The 17,107-nt window shown below is 40.4% G+C and overlaps 1 protein-coding gene across 12 annotated transcripts in view; it reads left to right on the top strand.

Moving 5' to 3' along the window:
* The window catches only part of SORBS1 (sorbin and SH3 domain containing 1), a 181,379-nt gene that overhangs the window by 43,169 nt on the left and 121,103 nt on the right, over positions 1-17,107 (top strand). For 8 of the 12 annotated variants that reach the window (XM_062579806.1, XM_062579804.1, XM_062579823.1 and 5 more), the window contains one exon: positions 3,784-3,839. The exons of 2 other annotated variants lie outside the window; for them this stretch is intronic. The gene's annotated coding sequence lies outside the window, so the exon portion shown is untranslated. Of the gene's footprint in view, positions 1-3,783; positions 3,840-16,103; positions 16,254-17,107 lie in introns of those variants that run through there. 2 more of the 12 variants (XM_062579813.1, XM_062579809.1) reach the window with 1 other exon arrangement.

The raw sequence follows: 17,107 nt of genomic DNA, 5'->3' as shown, positions 1-17,107 counted from the left end.
TAGTACAGGATAGCCCAAGGTCTCTGGAGCCCACTGGATGTATTTCACATGGCAGTAGCTCCTTTTGGAGGAGTCAGCTGCTGGGGTCTTAACACTTTGCCTGAAATATGCAGAAGTGGTTTGCTTAATAACAATATTAAGGTTAAATGATCCCTCCTGGTCAAAAGGCCCATCATACAGCTACTACAAAGAATGACGTTTTGAAGAGTTTGACACCATTATTGGCATCCCAGCTGCCTGGCTGATACACATTGCCTGTGGCAACCTGTGATGGTGGGCACTGCTCAAATCCTGCCTCTGTATCACAGAGCCATGTACTCTGAGGAAGGAAAGGAAAAGCAGCAAGAAAACATGTGATATGCTTAAAGATATGATGTGGTTAGATAGTGGTAGACATTCAGCAATTTACCCTTGGTGCGGTAAGTTCAGGACAATATTCAATCCTCATCAAAATCCAAGAAGCTCAGGGAAACATTGTTACCCTTTCTGTCACATAGTATAGCTCATATCAGGGATACAAAACATCTCTCTAAATTTCCTCCTGAGTACATTCAGTACATACATACATACATATAGAAGGCTTTGTCCAGATTTGTCAAATAGATTCTCTCTGTCGGATCTGACTTGTTTCTGCTTAAATGCTTAACTGCTGTGGCAGAAGTGCAGACTGACAGCTTGAGTAGAGCATGAGTGAATGCTCGTAGTGAGAAGTAATTAAAAAGTACTGCAAAGGGCGGGTTGAGAGGAGGCAATGAAGTGGAAGCATTATGAATTGGACTTCTATTTATGAGATGCAGGCAAGATTGCCCAGAGTGTCTCCTTCCATCATCTTTATTGTTGGTACTTAGGATACGCACTTTTAAAAATTGCTGCTCACACCTGGAGATCCAAATATTTCCACAGGTCAGTCGCTTAAATTTACATGAGCCCTAGACTAGTGCCCCAGTCAGAACATACATTGTCTACATTTTGTATGATATTTCATATAAAAGATATATAAAATTCTCCTATTGTATTCTCATATTTCTCAAGCTGTCTGGAAGCTGGATGGCTGCTACCAAGGCAAAAATTAGTCTGTTATACTTACCAGAAAGGAAATCTCTGCATACTTTGCCCTCACCAGGCCATTCTGCAGGGATTGGGCAGCATCCGGGATGTTGTTTCTTCAGGCTGTAAATCAGCAGTTTAAAAGCAGAATTTTATTTTGTTGTGCTTGCCTTTCTGTTAGGAATGTAGTAGGGGATAGCCATAGGAAACATGTGCTAGTGATTGAACTTAATTGGGCTTTCAAAGAATTTCTACTCTATGGCAAACCCATGGAAACAACAGTGCTTTGGCATCTGAACTAACTTTAGATAAGAATGGTTCATGTCAAAGTTACTTAGCTAATGGCAATTTTTACTATTATTGCTATTCATAAGAATGTGTGTTCCAGTATACTGAGGCATTCCAGTATACTTGCTGTCTTCTCACATATGGAAAGTCTATCATTTTCCTTGAATATTGTTCTTGGAATCAGGGTATACCTAGATCACTTCATGTTCTCAGCCTTTGTCTCTACATTGTAGCCAAATTTTTTTTCTTTTTTTTTTGGTAAAGAGATCTGACTCTCTGTTCCATATTTCAGTAAGGCAGTTATTGTTAAAGTATGGCTGTGGATAGGGTGTGATGTGAGTCAAACAGTTTTTGTGCAAGTAAACAATTCAAGTTTGACACTTTATAGGCAACCAGTTTTCAGCATTTCCTTCTGTTAAATTAATACAGGGGGAAAAAAAATACTGTATTTTCCAGTTGACTTGCCTCTGTGTCCCAAAGATAGATGTTGGATGTGTGGTTTGACCAAGAGTAAATAAAGGACAGAAAGGAAAGATACAACTATGCCTTTGCTAGCATACTATCCCTTTTTTCTTTATCAGAGGTTTTTCTGTAGGGATCTCAACATTTCAAAGCACCCAGATGAAGTGGAACAGTGTTACTTTTTCCTTTTTACTGGCAGTAACTAGGGAATGAAGAGTTAAATATCATGATCTCTTTTCCTCAGCAAGACAGCCAAACAAAAATGTGTCTGTGGTGAAAGAAGCTTCAGGGTGTCAATGATACCCACATGGTATCTTACTGGAGTACTCAACAGCATTAGGGCATGGTTGTGTGTTGTACCACCCAACGTGGTGTACTTTATATAGAGAATAACAGTGAAAATGAGCCTCAGAACCTGAGGAGATGGGGACAAAAGGGATGAGGCATGCCTGGAGCCTTAGTCCTTACTCCTAGATGACAATAACTGGGGAGGCAGATTGGTTAGTGTGAGGGAAGAATTAAGTAGGAAAGGCAAAGGGAACTTTACTTACACAATTGAGTGAGAAGGGAAAAATTAATCACTGACTGAATTACCCACAAGAGCACATCAACACATACCTGAATATTATGACTGAGAAAGAAACAGTAAAACAGAGAAGGAGTGATGCAACTGTGCATCTAGTGTAGAGTAGCTCTCTATGAGGTCTTCTAATGCACAAGATGGTGGAATAATTTTTTATATTGGGGTTACCTGCCAATGTGGGTGGGAGCCTTCCCAGTGATGGAAGGTGTTTTAGAGAGACAGAGACACTCTCCTTTCTCCTGCTCCAGGACTACACCTGTCCAACTTGGGTAAAGCTTCTAGGATGAGAAAAGGAGGCTTGGACATAATATACACAGCAAATGAATACTTTTAATTCTAGTGCCTTTCCAAGGGGAGAAGCTGGCATCTTTTCACCACTTAGCATCCAGAGATGCATGCTGAACTACTGTTTGGGAAGCAAACAAAAAAGTACGGAGGGATTTGGAAGTTTTCAAAAGCATCTGCTTCTATATTGCAACCTGACAGACTTGCATTAGGAGTTGGTAGAGAGCATACGTGTTCCCTGATCATGATCTAAATACAGCGATGCAAGGTGAGGCTCTGTAGCAAGGAGCAATAGATGACTTGGAGCACACACCTTACTTGCATCATCCATGTCGGACTCGGAGAGTAGGAGGTGAGTTCTGCCACTTGCTGGTGTGCCTGATTATTGGTCTTTGGTGGCAGCAGCGTAGAATGAATCCCTCAGAAGAGAATTCTCTGTTCGTGAGTCCTTTTGTTCTAGTCCTGACTCACATGTAACTTTGTATTAAATGCAGCATAGTAAGAGTAATGTTAAAACATTTGTATACATCAAGCTGTCGTTTCTGTCTTTAACTGCTGCTTACTGACTTTCATGGTCTTTTTAGGATGCTTACAAAACTCTTGAAAACTTTCAAAGATGATGAACTAGGAGTTATCCTATACTAGTTACGTAAGGTGTTTTCATATTTTGCACTATTTTAACCTGTTATGGAGTTCCTTTTTGCTACCAAGTGTGCCTGTGTCTGATATATTAGATCAAAACATATTCCTGTTTCCAAATGCTAACAGCCGCACATTCAGTCCTCTGGATTTTGGCAGCTGAAGTGGGTGTTCCAGGAAGTTTGGCACCATTTCTCTTTACAGAATAATAAACAGAGATGATGTTGTATTGGGTTGCATATAGACATAGATGCTCTTGCCTCATAAAAGCTGATTCACAGACAAGTGGTTACTATTAGCTTTTAAAATAACAATACTGGTTGAAGTAGATAGAAAAACGAACTACAAAATGTTCTCTCAGCCTAAAATAGAAGAAACCGTCACCCTGGGGTCTGGTAGGAAACTAACGATTATTTCTAGTCTAACAGCTGCATTAGATTATTATATTCTACAACATTTATTGCTCTTCTCTCTTCCAGGAGGCCAGAGCATACCTGTAGAGTTGTGGCTTCTCTTTCTGCAAGCTCTGCCAAAGGTACATACTTTACGGCCTGTTACTCTCCCCAGTGTTCATGTTAAATGCAGTATGGAAACTTTTAAACTTGGGAAAAGTGAGATGCAAAGCTATTGGCAAAAGAAGAGTACTTGATGACTTTTAATGCAATATTTTAAATGCATTAGAAAGCTCTTCCCCAGAAAGTTGCACAGAATTAGAACTAAGCTTGAAAATTCAGGCTAATGCAAACAGCAATGACAATTTTGTGGGTACTGCGTGCTGCAAGTAGTGTTCAAGACTGGACTCTCTTATAATGGATAAACATTTTGTTGGCTTCAGGACAAGAACAAACCTCTTTAATAGCAGGTCTGCACTGATTTCAAAATCATGGCCAGTATCTGTTGTTTAGTATGATTCCTCAAGGTCATGCCCTGACACAGTTTTCTCTCCTGGGTGAACACATGACCTTCTGGAAGCAGTGCCTCCTTCACTTACTGGCCGAGTCTGAAAATCTTCCTAGCTCTCCGTAAGGAGATCTTGTTTTCTAATTAAGCACTGAATCAAGGTTGTATCTTTCCCCCTCAGCAGGTTGGTACTTGAACCAGTGTTTACTATGAGAATTGCCTCAGGAGGAGAAAGCACTTTCAGCGGATGTATAAAATCTTGGTCTAAAGATAGGATAATAAAGTAAATAAGAAACTGATGTTCAAAGCTGTCCCTGCTGTCTAGTTTTGTATAACTTGGAAGAACTGAAATAGCTTTTGTGATGATAATTGTTAGCATATGGCATGTATAACATACTTAAAGAATAGTGTTTATTCTATAAATGTTACTGTAAAAGCCCATAATATAAGATGGTATTGCCGCAGTTTTTCTGAACTAATGCAAAGAACTGTAGCCTGGTGATCAGTTTCTACATAGTTCTATAGGATGCTCCAAAATCCTGAATAAAATTGTTTTCTTTGATGAGCTCTGTTTAGCTTTGGATGTGTTGGCTTGGCGGTGCCTGTGTCTGATGATGGACAATGTATGATGAGGAAGAGTGGCACTGATTACCCCTCCCAGCCCCACCGCCCTTCCCTCCCCCCCCCCCAGTAGAGGGCACAAAGTGGTTCCTTGAACCGTAAGACCATGTAACCCCTGAGTACTACAGTTTGTACTCCCTTCCGCACTGCTAATTACCCTCCATCCTAAGTTGGATCTGATGGTGTCCCAGTTTCTGAATGAACCACGGACAGGGAAGATGCTAGTTCTTGGAGTGTCTCAACAGTCATAAACACCTTCTAGTTCTGCCTTTGGAAAGCCAGATTCCCTGGCCTTGTGTGAACTCTCCAATGCTTTTCATGCTGCCTAGTCTCCCTCATTTCCAAGTGGAAGAAAGAACAGAGAACTTTTCTGAATGAATTTACACAGTTTTCCCAAATAATTCTCAGCTTCCCATGGGTTTTCTCGAAGGAGTGATACACAATAGGCCTTTGTCTCCAAATGAATTTATTATTTTTGAGTCTAAATGACTAGCTTGACTGCAGTCTTAAAGGACTTTTTATTTCCTGAGACTTATCAGTTCACCCTTGAAACCTTTAGAGGAAGTGACTTCTCTGTGAATATACAAGGTATAAATCTGCTCAGTACTAGAATTAATGCAAATTATTTTAATTATATCTGAGTCAGTTTGTTATATTTTAAAGAAACTAGACACAAAGCAAAATGACTGTAAAAAAAGTAAATTTTGTAGTTGCTACAGAAAAATGCATTTGGTCTGGATTCCTTGACAAAATCAACTTTGACTTTAGCACTCTTTTTTTAAAAAAAAATATATTCTAAGCTGCAGGTTTGTGGTTCCTACAAGGCATTGCGTATCTGTGGCTCTAAATTAGTTGTGTCAGATTAGTTCAGTTAACTTTGTTTAGATACTTGAAACCATGATCTTTAGAGGTAAAAACAAAAACCAACAGATCTTGGTCTCCTCTTCTTTGCTTCTAATTAGTTTGGGTTAAACACTGAAGGTATTGAACCACTTTGTCCAGCTGGTGAAGCAAGAATTATTTTGATTTGAAAGTAATGCTGCTCAAATAATGAGGACTTCACCAAGAGCTTTATAGTCTTCCACTTACAAGTTTTTTGCTGATCCCTGACCAGGCAGAATAAGAGAACATGGTTTTAACTTTGTCTGTTTAAAAGGAACTGTAGTCCTCAAGCTTAGTTTGACACCAGTAAGTAGTTTGGCCTTGTGGAACACATCTTTCACTTGAAAATCCTCTCATATGTGAGCTCTGGTATTTGATGAGCTGCAAAGTTCATGAAAATTATTACAAATCCAGGGAGAGTGTTTCTGACACCAGTTATAGTAGGTAGAGAGCTAGAGTCAGGCTTTTTCAAGAGCTGAGCGATCACAAGTGAATGGGAAATTTATGAAAGGGTTCAACTTCCAGTCATATGAGGGCAGATTTTCTAAAATGTTTTTGATCCCTCTGAAAGTCTTGGTCTCTTAATTCCTTACTACTAATTAGCTTTACCTTTGCCCCCCTGGAGCTGCAATACTCTTCACTGGATAAATGTTGTTGAGATGCTAATTGCATAGAATTGGCAGCAAATCCAGACTTTGATGTGTGTTTGTCACAGGTAAATAAACTTTGACTTCTACTATGTGACTACTGATACTCCTGTATCAGTACTGTGATACAGTACTCCTAATAATGAGAGAAGAAAGAGAGTAAATACCTCATCTGTTTTACTGCCACGTCCATATAGCACGTATTCCCCTGGGATACAGCTCCTTTTCTTTTTTAATGCATACTGCATACCCTCTTGCCTTGTTACAGAGGCAAAAATGCAGAAATATGCACACTCACAGTTGTCAGAGTCATCTTAATTCGGCACTTGGCCAAATCTCTTTCATGGATAAAATATCAAGGTTGCTGTTAGCCAAACTGCCTTAGAACTTACCAGAGAACTCCAGATCCCATGCTGCAATGTTGGAAGTAGATGGGCAGACAGGGGCCCCAATTCACTCCTTGTTCAGAGCCCCTAGGAGCATACTGCACTGTTGTTTCTTAATATACCTCTGGAATTCATATCAACAACAGACAAAATTTCAAGATTATGGGATAAGACTTGTCATCACCAGCTTCACCTGTAAGAACAAACTGATATGGAGAGAAAACGGACAGAACAAACCATAAAGAGTTCTGTTTGGACAGATTGTGGAAATTTCTGATGTGGTTTGTTGATGTCCATCAGCGTTAACCTGAGGCTAGATTATATAAGGCCCTGAGTCTCTAGCTCCCACACTGGATTTTCTCCATTAGCTTCACCATATTTTATTTATTGACCCTGAGGCCAAGACATCATACATTCTCTGTTTATTTGGGCATTCACTGCTTCTGTGGTGCCAGTTGATGAATCATCCAACTCCTATTTAGTCCATGAAGTAAAAATTTTGCTTGTTATCTGCTGCTAGTTTTTCTTTCAGTATTAATACTAACACAGGACTTGATGCAACCAAAACCACAGAAAAATCATGTCCAGAGCAGTATAATAAATGGACAGGACTCTTCTAGAGTTTCAGCTAACATTAAACAGAAAGCAGAGATGTGAAATATTTGTTTAAAATTATGTTAACTGGTGGTAGATAAGATATAAGAGGTGCAGGACGTTGTAGCTAATCATAGCCTTATATCTTTAGTGCTGAGCTCCCAAACTTCCTGCTGATTCAAAAATGGTAAGAGTAGATATTGCCATTCCAGTGCTCTAATGGACGTTTTTTAGACGACTTTAACTTAATTCCTTTAACTTTGAGACTGCAGCATCATCAAATACCTATATTTTCTTTTAAATTCCAGAAATGTCTTACAGTCAGCAAGGATTGTATCCAGACAGTCCCATGGAGCAGGATTGCACAGCTTGTTCCAGCAAATGCATTATTACCTATTAAACATTTATGTAGCAGTGTAAAGTTAGACACCGTTTCATGAACATAAGTAAGGCCTGTTCCTTGCACTGTAGAGCCTCCAGCCTAAATCATGCCTGGGTGATGATATACAGCACAGCTGCTTGTAGGAGGAAGAGTGAGAGATTATTGAAAGAAAAGTAATTTCTGAAAAGATGATGACTGCAGAAGGGAATTTGCAGGTCTAGGAACTAGCAAAAGTTGTAAAACAGAGTGGAAATAGGAAAAGAAGTAATATAGCAAGAAATTTAGCAGGTAAGTATAAAATGGAAAAGATGTTGTTAGCTGAGAGACGTCTGAGTGTGAAATAGCCATCAATGAACAGGAGAATTCTCTCTTTTTGCCACCTTTTGAACATTCAAGCAGAGATGACTGCAGCACCCACATCTGCTTACAAGGTTCTGCAGATTTTGAGGATGGGACACTTCAGTTTCCTGCCACGATTCTCTGCATCACAGCAAAATGGAAACAAGTCTGTGAAAATCTTTCTTGAAAATAATAAATGTAACTCCTCCAGTCCGCACTAGTCAAAATACAATCGTGGTTCCTCTGACACACTTTTATCTTCTGAGTGCTGTGCGCATTCTCTTTCTTCTGAACAAGAGGTTTAAAAAACTGAGTGAATTCATTCTCTCTAGGTTAATATTGAATTCTTTAGGGTTTTCTCAGCCCCCCCCCCTTTTTTTACAGTAATATCAAGGAATTAAAAAACAAAGAGTTGTACAGATGGTTTTAGCTGTTGCCGGGAGTCCATGTCCTACGTGGGAACTGCATAATGAGCTTCCAGCCAACTGGAATCTCATTAAATCCCTAAGCCCAGTTGACTGTATGGGAAAAGAGAAATAATGATATTATCTGGGGCTGACTCTAAGTAAAGTTATCTAGGGCACTAGATTGCCTATGGCTTAAAAAAAAGAGAGAGGGAGAGAGAGACAGGGCTCCTCTTAGTCTCTAAATGAGCTCTAGAAAACTAAGCCAACTCCACTGCTGAGGGCAAGAATGCGTAAAACAGCAAGATCATTGGGGTTGCAAAAGGAGCGGTACCTCCCATCTCCTCTTCCTCCTTGCTGTCCCTTGACAGTAGCAGGAAAATCAGGGCTTCCTAGGACTTTCCTTCCACTCATGCTTATCTTGGAACCACTTTGTGTCCTTGCCTCTCCTTTCTGTGGCAGGAGTGGTTTTGGCATGGCCAGATTTGGCCCTTGCATGTGTGTTCAATTTTGCCTCCATTGCTGGGAAACTGTAGCCTATTAAAACCAGCTAGTTCAGGTTCTTAGTACTCTCTACAGGTAATTGCATGGCAGTGCTGCCAGTTACCATATACATAATTACACGGTGTTTCCAAAACATTTTCTAGACTTCTGCCAATTTTGTTTGTGTCACAGTGATGCTTTGAGGTTTTGTCTGACGCCTGGGCGCAGGGTCAAACACAACTGCCGTTGTGAAGAGTGTGCACTCTTAGTATACAATCTTGATATATGTAGCGTTAACGTAAACTTCTTCCTGTTTTTGAAAGAACAGGAGATGAAGGGACTCAGCTCAAGCTGTGGAGAGAGCCTCTGTATAAGGCTGAGAATGAAATTCAGGTTTTTGCCCAAGGCTTTTTAGTGTCTACAGGCTCATCCTGTCCCTGTAACAAATCTGCATGTGACATTTAGAAAGCAAAGTCTTTTCTTTTGCCCAGCACTGCACTTAAAGTTCTCAGGCCATTACACTTCTCCTTCCTTTCCTTCACCACCGCAGTGATTTTTAAGGCACAGCTATCAGAGGAGTTACTCAACATTTGGCTGAATTCAGCAATTCTTATCAGAATGCTCGTGGAATGTGAGAAATCACACGTTAGAGAGCTACTCGCACGGAGATAGCAAATTCAAGACTAAGTTGTCAGGAAAGGGACGTCCTTTCACCAGCTTTTGTTCTCTGACACGGCTACTGGTGAAGCGTGGGGGCTAGTCACACTGTCCAACCTGCCCGGGTGAGTCTGCCAGTTTATATCCATTTGTGAGTGCTTCCACAGAGTAACGAATTTTGTGGCTGCAGGACACTGAGAAACAACACAGCTGCTTACTGCTAGTGTCTGAGGCGAAGACTTCAAACAACGAAGTCCCTGTCAACAAGTACTTTGTGGATTGTCTCCCTGTAAGCTTCTCCCCATTAGAGGGCTTTGACCTTGATTTGGGCAAAATCTGCGTGACTTGAATCCTTGGCTTCATATTTCTAGGTGCTTAGGTTCTTCTGTTGATCTGATATATTGGCAGCTGCTAAAACTTCACTCTCTGCTGCTCACCCCTTCTATGTTTCTTGCGGCAGGGCTGGCTGACCCGCCTGTGGGATGTAGTTATGTGTTCCTTTTGCAGAGTAGCAAGAGCCTTCGGGACTTGGCCTAAAACGAGTAGTCCTGCTCAGCGTTACCTTATAGTCCATGGGAGAGGACAGAAGTTCTGTACCCATCCATCTCCCCCCAAAACCTAGCTCTCCATAACAGTGAGCAGTTGTTGTAATATGCTAAAATTGGAGTTGCAGTATTGTTGTTCCAGTGGAGTGCCTTCTTTTCAGATTTGATGTGCGCTCAGCACTAGCTTGTGAAACTGGCTTGAATTGGCTTGATATGGATACTAATTTTGGAAACATGAAGCAGGGGAAAGGTGATTTGTATAAAGTCTAGTGAGCAGTGGTGCCAAGGAAAGGCAGCTGGAGAAAGGCAAATGTCACAGAGAAAGGGGATGGGGCCATTCGATTTTCAACTTAAGATTTACATCTCCAAATTAGAATTTAATGGCAGCTAGAAAACAGGGTGATGAGGTAGAAGAGAACATGCCAAATGAAGCAGATGTTAATCCTACTTAGCAGAATATTGTCAAGAAATAAAATTTCATCTCTGGAGTGAAAACAAAGAATGCCAGAGTAAAAGCTGGTGATCTGAAGGAGGAATGGGAACTGAAAGCTATGCCAGAGTTAAACCTTTTTTTCTCCCCCTAGCATGTTATCACAGGCAAAAGGACAGGGACTGCCATTTTTTGCTTGCCCCAGAACCCAGCTGGATAACCTGATTAGAGGATGTTTGTTCTATTTCAGGTTTGGGTCTGAAAGATCAAGGAGGTAAATTGTTACTTGCATTGGAACAAGAAAGGGTGCTGGATGACAATAAAGGGGAAATGTATGGGAAACATCTGTTCCAAGGCGGTATTTTAGAAATAAGCTTCAGCAAAAGGGAAAGAGAAGCAGCTGTGCTGCATGCAGCGGACATCCAGAGCTGCATTGAGAAAGAAGGGAGGAGAGGAGGCAGAGTTAGTGATAAGACTTCAGCCAAATCCCAGGAACAGACAGTGTCAGAACCCAAATTGCAACTTTGTGGCTGAGACCCATCTCTAATCTATACCGAAAGTGAAAATTTAGATGTTCTGTGGCTGACCTTTAACTTAAACGTAGCTCAGGGGAGGGAACAGCATGCTTTGGATTCATGCAGGGTAGACAGTAAGCATAAAGAATGACTTACTGGAAGCACAGGGTGCTTCATGGAGGAGAGCCTATCGCTCAGTAATCAGGGAGGATTCGTAATTGCTATAAACTGATCCAAGTCCTAGTTGCTACTGAAGGATGTTACACTTTACCCCTACCGCAGCTTCACCTTTACCTTGTGTTGATGGGACATGGTGAGATATTTTGCGAATGGATTCAACTAAAATTTTATCCAGCAAAGACAAAATAGTAACTTTTTGACCTGGGGAAGCTGTTTTCTATCTTCCTTTTATCTCGTGGAGAGATGCCCAGCTGCAGCTTCCCCAAAACTGCTTTCTGATAGGTTTCTTTTGCATGACCCTGAGGCTTCTGGTATCGAGCAAGGCTGTTGTATTAAGTAAATCAGTGATCTGATCAGCTGTGGTATATCCCAGATCCTTCTTCTGGAAGGTAAAGATTTTCCAATAAATTGCTTAAATGAGGCAAACTTTGTTTTTCTAGATGTGTAGATTCATATCCTTTTTCATATTGCTCCTTGTGAGACTGATCTAAAGCCAATTGAAAGCAATAATAGGATTTATGTTACTGATAGCAGACTTTGGATCAGAAATAAATTCTGTTATTGTGCCTGAGGGTTGTACTATTTATACTTCACAACTCAGGCTCTGTATCACATAAAATATACATTAAAGAGAAGAAGTCGGAATAAAATTCGACCTGGATATTCAATTGTCTTTATTGCCCTTAGAATTTATAGCAAGTCTTCCAATACTTAGAAACCATGATTGCCCTAGAATGGATCTAGTCACTGTTTTCATGAAAAATTTTTTTAGCTAGAAGTACCTCAGTGGCTCTACAGTAACCATGCTCAAACTATTCTAGTACAATTGCACCATCGTTTCCATATGAAGCACAAGAAACTGCAGTTGTGGGATTGGTTCTTAGTGAGTTGCAAAGAACTATCTGCAGGTGGACAGAGTCATTAGTATTGGCTTTTGGTTGGGACTAATATTTTTTTTCCAGCTTAGGTGGGCTGGAGAAAGAAAAGCAGCAAAATTTTCCATTAGGCACAGTAAAAGGAAGTTTTGCCTCCCTGAAAAAAGCGACTCCGAAAGCAGAGCTCATTCAGGATGGATGGGGAAGTTAGTTGGGAGGGTGAGGCACAACGATTCAAAGGACAGATTCAGACTGTCGAGATTTTGTTCAGTGTTTCTGAAGCTTGACAATGTTGGCTCAGGCCTCCAGACTTAGGAGTTAGATCAGACCCAGTTTGGTTCTATAAAATATGTGCATGTTTTGAATGGGCTCTGGTTTGTCAGCATCTTTGTGCTCTGGATGGATATTGATACATCGAGTTGGACGTCTGTGTAAGCATGCTAGTTTGTGTTGACCTCAGTCAAAATGAGCCTTGTCTTCTGTGATCGTGAAAAATACAGGGGCATGAGCAACATGTTGGTCTCTGTTGAGGAAATATATATATATATATATTTTTATAATGAGATGAAAACTCTGAAGAGCTGCACAGAAAATCCTGTTGGGTTGCAACTGGTGCAGTAAACTACATTAAAGCTGTTTCAGCTATTGCAACTGTTACTTCAGTTATCACATGGGCATGCTAAGGGATGCCTGGCTGGACATATGGACCTTATAGTGACACTCCTGATGTCATCCTGTACCATACTTTGTGTGTGAAGGCTTTGTGCTAGGGCACTTATTCAGAGAAAAGCATCGCTTACTGAGTCACCATCTCTCTCCGTAACACCCAAGGAACTTCCTATTTAGTTATTGAATTGTGTCAGTCTGTTTATTTTAGGAGATTTTGACAGACCTGCTGCATAAGGAGGGATACCCATGGGCAAAGAAAATGCCCAGAATATGTCCCATTAGTGTATTGACCTCTTCATCTACTCAGCAAAATATCTGATTGCCCCTTGAGAGTTTTTTTGATAACTAAGGTTCCACTGCATTGTATATATGTGAGTTCCTCCATCAGTAGTTTTCTTAATGTCCAACCTTTGAACAATAAGAGCTTTAATTTTAAATGTGTAGCTGCGACTAAGAGAAGATAACAAGATTTCAGCTAAAACCCTCTTGATTTACCATGCAACTCTTAATTAACAGAAGAAAGCGGGGGGTGGGGGGAGGGGAGGATCAGGCTTAGTCTTGAATTAGAAGAAGGGAAGATGAGACTGCATCTAGGAAAGGATAATTGTCCCCAAATGATTTTTGATTCTGCTGGTTCTCTGGCAGTAGGTACTGGAAAAGTGAAAGAGAAAAAGGATGGATCTGTCAGTAAACAGTGGTGAAGGAGTTTGCTCCGTGAGTGGATCAAAGATCAAGATTATCAGCTAGGGCCTGTGCAGAAGAAAAAAGAACGTCTCCTCTTGCGGCATTGCCCCCTCCACTTGCTAAGCATCCTCTCTAGGATGTGTGATGTGAGGGAGGGGAGAGGAGTAGCAAACAGATCCTGTTTACATCTATGTCTTCATCTTTTCTCATATGATAGCAGTTGAATACCCAAAATTTTCCAAAGGGCTTTTTCAATATTGGTTTGAAGTCTTTCATGGGAAGCACCCACTTTTTTAGCTAAACCTGTGATTTGATTACTTCTGGTGACAGCACCTCTTGCACAGATAGCATAAGGTCTCTACCAGCCCAGGATTTATAAAGCAGGATTCTCTTTGTGAGGCTCTTTTGCAACTTAAAGGAACTGTGTAGCAAATATGGTATCAGGACTTTCTTTTTAATATGAAAAAAAATATGTCAAAGAGAAGACATGGTGCTAATAATGCCAAGGTTGTGGCTTCAATCCCCCCATGGGCCACTTGTTTGAGGGTTGGACTAGATCATCTCCAGAGGTCCCTTCCAACCTTAGCGATTTTGTGATTCAAAGAGCACCAGGCTTTAGCTTGGATTGCTTGAAAGAAAGGTAACCAAAAATAGGCAGCATCTGTACTCTAAAATGTGTAGAGAGGGCAGTAAATATTTATCTGTCCTTTCCTTTCCTTTAAAAAAACACTGAAGACACTGCTGTCATTCAGATAGAAGCTCTTGTTTCTGTACTGACCCAGCTCTTCAAAGGAGACATCTACTTCCTATTACAGCTGTATAGAGACCCAGAACTAAAATATTTTGCATGCTTTCATGGGTCTGCAGGAAACATTAAACACACAAAAGCAGACTCAGTTTGAAATTAGGAGTGAAGAGGGAAGGGAGTTTATGTCTGCTTTTCTCAGACTCAGTCTGAAAAGGATGTTAAGTTACTTAGCTTATTTTGCATAAAGTATCTTGTTTCTGAATATTAATTAACACCAACTGTTGAACCAGCAGGGCTATTGGTCCTTACGGTGTTTGCCACACCGTGAATGCTTGGCTATTCTAAGAGTATTTCTTAAAATATGGCTCTTATTAAGAAAAAAAAAATCTTGACTGTACAGTTAATTGCTGCTAGGAGAACAGTCATTACCCAGTGATTGTCTGCTTGCCTTATGCTGAAAAGTACTATTTGACAATACATAAAAAGCAAATATTTAAAATAGCTTTTTAACAATCAGATTTCACTACCAGAATGTATTAGCTTTTGTAATTGTAGGCAAAGTGGGAACAGTGTGAGAGAGCTCCTGAAATTTTATTATGGAAAAACTCTTGTTGGTGAGTAACTTTGCTTGTGAAAGTAGGTTGTACTGGAGTGAACAGGACTGTATCTCGGTGAGCAGTCACAATGTGCAGGGATTTGAAGAACAGGCCAACTCAGGTGCTGCCCTTGAGAAAGTCCAAAGTCACTTCTTGGCCACAAGCGTGGCTCAAAGATCCTCCTAATCCTGTTTCTTGTCTCTATTGGTGTCCAGTGTCAGAGGTTTTGAGAAAGGGCTAATGCAAAGGACAAATGCAAATTGTTGCTTCCCCTGAGATATTCCTACCTTCCAGTAACTCGTGGTTCACTACTTCCCAAGCTAAGAGTCTTAGCTACATGTTTTCTGTTGAGATTCTGCAAGGGATCTCTTTTCATTTTTTGAATTGTGTTTTTTGAACTTGCATACACACTTGACCTCCAAAATGTACTGTAGCAGTGAGTTCTGCAGTGCAATTATGTGAAAAAGTACTTCCTTTTGTTTGTTTTAAAACTCCTGCCTGATGATTTCTTTCAGTGCCCCTTAGTTCTTGTGTTATCAGAAGCAATGAACCATCATTCCCAGGTTAGGGGTTTTGATGCCCTTCAAGATTTAACAACGCACTCTCATTTCCTCTCTGTCAGTGCTTAGTGAGACCAAGGAGTCCTTCCTTGGCTTTTCTATTCACTATCTCCTTGTAAAGAAACAGTTCTGGAGCTTTCGTCGTTCTTACCACTCTCGTCTATTCCTTTTCTAGATTTATCTTTGAGGCGCTAATCTAGAAGAAGTATGATATCAATTCTAAGTGTTGCTATTAATGAAATATTTGGGGGGGGTGGTCAGGGCTTTTTGGTGGGCAGTATCACATTACATGTAGGTTTAAGTCTTGTAAAGCACATGCATACTCATAGTATTTCCTGCAGGGAGAGGAGGGAAGATCTTTTAGGGTTCTGTTTTCCCTAATAAAATGTAATGATTTTGAAAATGAAGAATTTACTGTCCAGGATGTTAACTTAACTCATTTCTGAGTTGAGTTAGAGCCATTTTTAAAAAAGCAATGCAGAGGAAGAATGTAATTCAGAAGAAAAACCATTGGGTTTTCTGCCTATTCAGATTCCAGAAAGAAACTATTTTACACCCAAGGAACTTAATCAAAAACTGCCTGGACATCCTCTTCCTTTCTATAGCAGCTGTTTCCACTCAGTATTTTAATAAGTGGGCTGAACCTTTGGGGAAGGGCTTCCCTCCTTGGCATCTGTATGTAAAAGGCTGCGCTGCAGTATCATGCTCTGTGCTTGTGTTGAATGAGTAAATGCCTGTGGCTGGACAGTCCAGAGGAAGGGCTACATCATGTTCTCAGCTGGCTGAGCTCCTTACTGCAAGCTTCTAAAAATTTCCCTGGATATTAATCTGATGTAATTTTGGCCACAAGAAGTAAGTATTTAAATGCTGTGAAGGTTTAAGACTTCTCCAGTTTCTTTTGTTTCCCAGTGTAAATAATTTGTGGATTATCTGTCATCTTTGGAGGTAGATTCTTTTAAATTACTTAATTTTGTGTTTCCTGTTAACTGTTCATATATTTTTCTGAATGATTTATAGACTCAGAGCCAAAGTTGCATACTGAGATTCTTGGAGGAAGGTAACTCAGCTGGTAGCGTGCATGATGTGTGGTGGAGAGTATTATAACTAAATGAGCCTTACTGCTACAGATGTTTTTTTGAAACTATTTTTTGAGTCTTTCTCTCTCTCTCTCTCTCTTTCTTTTTTCTTTTTTTTTTTTTGACTTATCCTTGCCTGCTCTTTTTTTCTCCTAGCTTTATAGGGTTTTTGGATGTATGATCAGTTCCTCTTATTTGTGCTAAGCACATCTGTTTTGCAAGTTTCTGTCTGCTTTCACAGTAATATAATTTTTCTGTCCTTTGTGTGCTGTCTCATACTAAGCAGAACTGAGAAAATGGTGAAAGCAGCAGTGCTTTTTTTTTTTGCTGGTTTTCCTTCGGCGCTAGATTACATTCACTAAACTCAGCAAATAGCAGAATTCCCTCTAGAGTACTGGGAAGCAGCCCAGACACTCTACAGTTGTGTTTTGCTGGACTATTCTTGCAGCAGGGTTTTCTTTTCTTCCTTTTCTCTCTCAGTCTTTCTCTCTCCCCTGCTCACTTCCTCCTACCCCCCATGGTCTGTTGAAATACTTTCTGTAGGAACTGCATTCCTGATTGATTCCATTCTCAGATAGGCGTCTCTGTTAAATATCCCCCAATGAACATCCCAAAATGAAAGTAAAAGAG

This window comes from Rhea pennata, chromosome 7, assembly GCF_028389875.1.
Source record: "Rhea pennata isolate bPtePen1 chromosome 7, bPtePen1.pri, whole genome shotgun sequence".
NCBI lineage: Eukaryota > Metazoa > Chordata > Aves > Rheiformes > Rheidae > Rhea > Rhea pennata.
Note: the sequence above shows the minus strand (reverse complement) of the source record. Positions and strands in the feature narration are given on the sequence as shown.